Source organism: Balaenoptera musculus, chromosome 4 (assembly GCF_009873245.2).
Source record: "Balaenoptera musculus isolate JJ_BM4_2016_0621 chromosome 4, mBalMus1.pri.v3, whole genome shotgun sequence".
In the NCBI taxonomy this organism is placed as follows: Eukaryota; Metazoa; Chordata; class Mammalia; order Artiodactyla; family Balaenopteridae; genus Balaenoptera; species Balaenoptera musculus.
The window spans coordinates 120,944,948-120,953,812 of NC_045788.1; positions in this window are offsets into that span (position 1 = coordinate 120,944,948).

An 8,865-nucleotide genomic window follows, 5' to 3' on the forward strand; every position below is an offset into this window, starting at 1 on the left:
TTTCAACATCTAACATGTTTGTTACCAAAGCATCTAAGTTACTTATTTTTTCTTCTGTCATCAGGTACAGTGTCAACAGAGTAGTGAAACAGTGTGATGTTCTGCAGGATGTCAAGAAGATCAAAGTTTCAGCAGGCTAGTCTAGGGCAGACTGCAGGACTGATGTAATGCTGAGATGTGGAATTGAAGGAATACTGTTGTCTGCCAGATAAGCATCAACTGCTTCTGGTCATTCTTCCAAATCACTATAGAGTTAAAAGCATTTGCTAAATCAACAGCCACATATCTAGCACCAGGTTTTGTTGATTTGTTTCAGAGTATATGCCACATTTGGAATAGCAGCTTAAACTGTAGTCACCTTCTGATTATGATAGCCCATAATCATTCTCCAAGGTTCATCTTCTTTCTTTATAGGTGAGGTAATTGGAGATGGGGTAGACTTCACCAAATTTTAACACTAGCTTACAATTCCTGGCACATATTTGGTAATAAATAAATATCATATTCTCTTTTGTTCATTTTATATCTAGTTGCCTCTCTACTTTTTTAATAGAGAAGTGATGGTAAGCTCAATAGGACTTAATTGGCATTTGACAGAGAGATGTGTTACCATTATCCTTTAGGTAATTTCAGGATTTTCTTCAACAGTAAATCCCTACACAACTGAGAAGAAAAGAAACATGCTATTATTATACCAACATGCATAAATATATTTTAATTCTTAACCTAATCCTAACTATATTAGGATTTCAGGTACTGCATAGTTTTTCTCTATGGGTAAGAGAACAATTGCTCTCAACTCCATCTGAATCTTTTATTTCTTTTTTAAAAGCCTTAAATAGTACCTTGTCCCATCTTCTGTTTAGTGAAGGAATGCATTACACGATACCTCTGAAATATAGTCAACCAATTTTCACTGAAAACACATGTGAATTTGTGAGAGGAAAAACCATTCCTCTATCGGACATCTCTATTTATAACATATTTTTGTTTAGCTTTGTTGTTTTTCCTTATAGTAATTAGATGTCAAACTCCATGTAACTTCTCGGATCCTCAAGTTGGTAACACTTATATTGAAACCAAAATTCTTAGGTTTAAAACCAAATTTCTGACATTTAAGGAATGTGCAAACTTGGATAATATATTTATTATTTTTAAAATTTATTTTCTTCATTCATAAATGGTTATAAGACAAAGGGTACATTTACTAACAAAGGAGTTCCTAAATTGACAGTATAATTTTTATGCCCAGTAAACTTTACTCTGGACCAAATTTACCTGCTTTTAAGGAAGAATTCATGAAAGGTGACACAGGGTGCCCATTAACAGCCTAGCTTAGGTATGTTAATATCAGACATGGCTTCTAGTTTTCCTAATCATTCCACAGGGGGGCATACATGATCACAAAGATGAGGGTGGGTATGGGCCAATTCAACTCAAATTAAGTCTTCAATTTAGGATCTGGTCAGCTTTTATACCTTTCTAGTCACATAGCCTTCTCAAGACTATGTAACTACCATTTTCTGATGCATATTGTTGATTATAGATTATATCTATTGATTATGTCAATTGATATCAGTTATCTTAGTCAGTTTACACAATATAATTTTTTATAAGCAGGTACAATATGCTTGAATAACTGTACTCAGTATTTAGCCAACTCAGCAGACATCTCATTTATCTTAGATAATTATAAACGTCTTGATTTAGTTATACAAAGAGTAAAGAGTCAAATCCTTATATATCCCTGAAGCTGGGGAAACGATTACTCTCCAATTATTCATCCATTTCATCAAATACGTGTCTAACCATTGACAATACTTTTTGGCAAGCAATTCCTGGATGTTTCTTTTTGTAATTCTAACTGAAACCATGTCTATACAATTATTTGATGTACAAAAATATAGACATATTTAAATCCAAAGATTACCAGATCATTTCCTCAACCTTCCCAAAAAAATATCATTTCCTTACATACCATATATTTTCCATTGCTAGGTAGGATGCTATGGGCCAAGACACACACACAAAAAAACAAACAACAACAACAAACACTGAATTCAACCTAGTGAAAGGCCAATCAAAGAACAAATTTTTACCAATACAGGCTTCCTAGTATCATGTTGGATCATAGGCCATTTCTCTCCCAGGAGCATAGCACAATGATGATACCTAATTTCTGTCATCCTGACTAATTGAGCTATTCTGTACATGTTAATTTTAACGTGTGACACTTTGAGTCAGTTACAGTAAGATCACACTTATAGTTTAGACTGGCCATAAGGTTTCCTTAGATGTAAGCTTCCAGCACAACTAGTCATTGACCATTTAAATAAATCAATTTCCATGGCAAGCAGCATACCGATGAGTTCTTCCTGAGTCCCCATGACCTCCTGTAGAATTATTGGCAAGCAGGATGCTCTATCACTTTAGTAATATATTTACATACTCCATTTACACATACTTTATCATCTTCTATGCCAATTTCTGAGTGTGGTCAGTATTGTGGAAGAATAAACACTCACTTCAGTGTTCCAGAGTAGGTTATTTTTTTTTCTTATCTGAGGTGAGGCTTCAGGAAAACCAACAGTTCCGTGAGTCCAAAGTGCCATTTTGCACTCTGAAGTGTTTAAAATGGCATCTATTCAGCTTATATCAAATGCTGTTGCCACCAATATCTTTGGTTTGGGTGCAATTCAAGAAAATTGTAAATGCATCCAAAAGTGTCTGTCCTCTGCTTATTTTACGTTCAACATATTGAACTCCTAAATACAGTTCTTGAATATGACACAAGGCTTCCCATATACATCTTTCTAGGTGTGACTCATAAGTGATATTAGCCCATTTTATCATGTCAGTGTTCACCTTCTTGGACATCATTCTGATTACACAAATTTCTGTTTACATGGTATTCTACCCACTTTTAAGTTTGGTGTAGTCACAACAGCAAAGTAGACTCTGACATACCGATGTGTCTCCTTTCATCCCAGGGGTGATCTTAGTACACAGCATCAGAACGATTTGGGCGTTCATTGCTAACTACCAGTCACATATATACAAATTACCCAAGTAGAGTCCTTGTGTAAATTTTAAAGTTTGTTCTTTCAGCATGATGCATAACTCAGAATCACAATAGTGAGAAAGAGCTAAAGGTTTCATTCTCTTACTGTGAGATAATGTGTGGTGGCTTCTCTTGTTGCAGAGCAGGGGCTCTAGTCACGTGGGGTTCAGTAGTTGTGGCACGTGGGCTCAGTAGTTGTGGCTCGCAGGCTCTAGAGTGCAGGCTCAGTAGCTGTGGCGCACGGGCTTAGTTGCTCCACGGCATGTGGGATCTTCCTGGACCAGGGCTCGAATCCATGTTCCCTGCATTGGCAGGTGGATTCTTAACCACTGTGCCCAGGGAAGTCCCTACTCATTTGCTTCAATCATTGTTTTAACATGGACATTAACAAAGACATACATGGGCACATTGATAGACGTTTGTTGCATTAATGAACAACTTGAAGATTGAATAATATAGAAAATTTAATTTCCCAGTCTGATGTTTAAATCAAGAATGTTTTTATTATAAATGCTAAGTAAATTTTGAGAGTTTATACACTCACACATAAATGTAACTTTAAGTAGGTAAGTGAATTTTTCTTGGAAGTTTTATAGATATTCTTATTTTATAAACTGTACTACATTTAAATTACTGTGCCAGAGACCTGTAGACATTTATTTTTTATTGAATATTCCGTTCATATATTTCATTTATATTTTATTGAATATTCAGTTGTTCAGTCTAAATGTGTGTGTGTATGTGTGTTCATATGCACTGTCTCAATAAAAATGAATATGGAGTCTTTATTGAGTTGGCTGACTCAGTAAAAGGCAATTACCTATCACTCTTGGTAATGGCAAACACAAAACCTTTAGTAATGAATTCTGTTACTATTTTAAAGCATATTTTTGAGGACAATTAATTTTAAAAATTAATCATCACGACTTTGAGAAAAGATTACACTGTTTTGTCTAACTCTAAATAAATCATACTAAAAACAATCCATACAAATTTTATGCTTTAGCCATCTTATCCTTAACTGAACAATAGTTTTTTAAATTTTAACTTATTTAGATCTATATCTGATATTTTAACTATAATCATATGATAAAATGAATATATATATCAATTTTTTCCCACTTCAAAAAATTGATATATATATTCATTTTATCGTATGATTATATATCAATTTTTTAAAATATAAATGCCAGGCTTTTTAATATTCCTTAGGAAGTATTAACCTAAAATTTTATTTTATTATAACTAGTAAGTGTATTAATGTTAGAAAACATTTTTGAAAATGTATTTAGCAACTAAAAAACTAAATAATTTATTGCAAATCAATGCATGCATTTTAAATGTTCAACAGAACACTGATCCAACCTTTAGAAGTAGAGGAATTCAAAACTGTTAATTATACTAGTTTCATACATTTGTAAATACTCATTTTATCTTTATTTAGCTAATAAATATAACCCGTATTTGACATGTTCCTGACATAGAAATAAGATCCAGATAAAACACTATTCTGATTCTTTTCCATCAATGAGCAGAAGTTAATATTTATTTTATAATAATTTATAAATAACTCATGCTAACATTTATTATAATATACCTGCATTTTCTCACATTTTTTCCCAGATCTTTTCCTTTAATCATGTCAATGACTAACAGCAGTAATAAAGAGAATGCATTTAAACATATTAGGGGGAATGGATTTCTTATAGAAAAATTTATATGACCTTACAACCATTTTATAGTTAAAGCTATATAACATTAGAGCAAAATATTCAAAATATCTTAGAATAAAATACATTTTTAAAATTACAAATAAATCATGAACAAGATAAATAAGGTTTAAATAGGTGTAAGACATTTAAAGTAAGATCAGTAAATTCAATGTAAATTTACATGATATTATACCCTGGCCTTTTCATCATTTATAATATATTTTAAATTGACATACGCTTTAGTTAATATAAAATGCAAAGTTGAATCAGAAAACAAGATACCTAACACATACACAGAATAAAAGTTAAACAGTTGTTAGGCTGTAGAAATTAAAATTGATTCTCATGTCCAATTAGCCCACAACTTGATGCATTCACATCTTGAGGAAATATTCAGCATATTAGTTTGTTCTCATTTCCTTTTATTAATGAAACAGTTTCTAGATGTAAAACAAATATCTGGAACTGATTAAAGTACTGATTAAATAAGAACATGGTACAGTTTTGTTTTGTTGTAGGTTTCAGGTAGAAAGCAATGAACAAAATGATGAAATCAAGTAATCTTATTTTAGTATTTAACTGGGACAAAATAAATATTGTCTACTTTTGGTCATTTTATAGATTTGACCATGTTTAATTTTACTTATAAGGATAATAATTAAATGCATTGATAGAAACTTTAAAATTAGAATACAATTTAAACATCAGGGAATATAAAAGAGAATAAACTGTTTTTTTTGTTTGTTTGTTTTTTTCACACACACACACTGTATTTTATTTTTACAAGAGATAAATAGACTGACACCAAACATTGTACATGGATGCCCACAACAAAAGCAACAATGATTGCAGTTACCAAACATGAAACACACTCATTCTATGTCATAATATTGACATTCAGTCCAGTAATCCTCCACTGTAACAGCTCCTTTACTTTGCAGTGAAAAATGATTTGTATATTCTTTGCCTCTGAGTCCTTGTTGGATTTTTTTTTTTATTTTTAATAATTCAGACAGAAAGTCACAAAAATTATACTCATCCTCATCAGTTCACTCAGTCCCATGTAATTAATTTTTTTTTCATCTTGATCTTTTGTTAGCACTTTTATGAGTTCATCAGTTTTTCATTAGAGTTCTGAAAATTCAGTTCTGCTTATTCATTCAGTTCAGCAGTACAGTCAGTTACCAGAAACCTGTACTTGTCAGAGTCTTTTCCATGAATTTCTTAAAGATGAAACCCTTTTATAGGAACATATTTGCAATAGCATCAGAGTACACACAGAACTGTCTGTAAATGACAAAAGACTTAAAAATGACCACAGTTAAAAATTTGATGAAAGTTCATAATAATGCAGTTGACAAGAAAATTAGTTATTTCTGAGATATACATTTTAAGGTAATAACTAGGATTATGACTTATAACATTATACCAGAACATATAAGATTTTTAGAATTTTCATGTAATGTCTGAAACATTTATATTAACACATTTCCATACAAATAACCCAATGAAAGTTTAGTATTAGTTGTTTCGTTTGTTTGTTTTTTTATACTGCATGTTCTTATTAGGCATCAATTTTATACACATCAGTGTATACATGTCAATCCCAATCGCCCAATTCAGCACAACACCATCCCCACCCCACCGCAGTTTTCCCCCCTTGGTGTCCATATGTCTGTTCTCTACATCTGTGTCTCAACCTCTGCCCTGCAAACTGGCTCATCTGTACCATTTTTCTAGGTTGCACATACATGCGTTAATATACGATATTTGTTTTTCTCTTTCTGACTTACTTCACTCTGTATGACAGTCTCTAGATCCATCCACGGCTCAACAAATGACTCAATTTCGTTCCTTTTTATGGCTGAGTAATATTCCATTGTATATATATACCACAACTTCTTTATCCATTCATCTGTTGATGGGCATTTAGGTTGCTTCCATGACCTGGCTATTGTAAATAGTGCTGCAATGAACATTCGGGTGCATGTGTCTTTTTGAATTACGGTTTTCTCTGGGTATATGCCCAGTAGTGGGATTGCTGGGTCATATGGTAATTCTATTTAAAATTCTCTTTAAAATTAGAATACAATTTAAACATCAGGGAATATAAAAGAGAATAAACTGTTTTTAAAGATGTTAGTAACTAAAATAAATTTCATAGCATATTTTGACATATTAAATTTTAATATTTGAAATTCAAAGAGGAAAATTATCTTGCAGGTCTGAACTCATGAATTACTCATGGAGCACATTAAAATATGTAGTCATATATTCTATACAACATATTACACATATTTTGAGGAAAAATATTTCCATTCAAATCAAAATATTCCTAGACTCTTTATTTTAATGTAAATTTCTTTAGAGTGGAATTTTAAAGAAAAAATATTAAAAATAAAATAAAAATGTACCAATTAATCTTTATGTTTTGTAGTCCAAAGACAGTTTAGAATAATAATATATAAATATCGGTACTTCAAACCTGATTTATGACTCTTTACAAAATATTTTTATTTGATATTTCTAAATATTGTTTAATTTTTATACTCACAATAGACTGGAAAAAACTCTACTATGTTTAACCCCACAAAAGATGTAATTTCTAAGAAATAATGACAAGTATATAATTTATTAAAATGTTCATTAGTGTGAATAAAACTTTGTAAAATTACTGGAAAATTTCTCATTTTTGGTATTTTCAATAGATTTATAATAAAGAGAGAATAGACCTATCTACTGGGATCATAATGAGTTGAACTAATATTGCAATGTTTTTATTACAACATTCATCCCAAATTTCCTCCAAATTCCTTTCTCTCAGTCTATTTTTCTTCTTAACTCCCTATGTTATCTTTCATATCATGTCATAGAGTTGAGGTTTTCTTATAATTTGGAGTCTACAGAGCAGTTGTTTTCTAAAAGTATCCTGTGAACTCTGTAATAAATCATGTTCAGAAATGTGTTCCTACGGTGATTCAAGTTCTTGCCAATATTGCCGTATTTTGCATATGTTATAGGTATTCTGCTGTTTGTTTTCTCTTCTAATTATTTTTTTGAATGGGTAAAAATCTGCCCAGGGCAGGTCTTTACCCAGAGAATTAACGATGCCATAACCACCACAAAAGAGTTGAATGTTGGCTAAGGTTTGAGTTCTGATTCCTAAAAATTAACTTGGAGTAAGTCCAATTAAATAAGTAAGTTTCTTGTGTTTTCACTGCTTATGACTCTGATAATTTTTCAAGAATCAGATTTATTATGTGACTCTTCTTTGCCAAAAGATTGTTTACATCAGGTCAGGGCTTTCTTTAGTATTATGCATGGAGTGTGAAGCTTTTGGATCAGTTATTTCCCAAGTGTCATTACACAGGTAAATAAAATGAGAATCCACACATTTTAAAATGGCTCTTGAGACTTTATTGATAATGCATTATGTCACAGAGTGAGGCCAGGGTTCTTTGATCCCACAAGCCCCCAATTTTTGTATAATTCCTTCTTCTTGATTTAGTATTTTTCTCTCTCAACATCCCATACTATTTTACTGTGACTTTTGAAATTACCTCTCCATATACAGTAAAATGCCTCATCCCAATCTCTGTAAATATTCTCCTCCCATTATCATAACTAAACAAGGGCACCACTTACTCTAAATCTATTGTAATAAGTGACTGTTTGCTTTATCACAGTCCCTGTGAATTAAAAAAATTTACCTATCTACCTACTTATCTATCTATCTTATTTATCTATCTACCTATCTATCTATAAAGATTGACATATAGATAGAAAAATATACAGGTGGTATATATATATATATGATATAGATACATATATAGATATGTAATTATTTTTTCTAGTATCTCATACCAATTTATCAGTGAAAAATATAGAATACTACTTCTTGATTATCTTTCTTCTTTAAATATAAAAGCTGTCCTTTTTGCTAGCTAATATATATGTCTGGACCCCATTTCCACACATCTCAAGTACATTCAACATCTCTTTGGGAACTGCATCTTCCCACTTATTTTTAAAGATACAGAAATCTCAATTAAAATTATATGGACCCAATCCAAATACAATATATATTTTTCT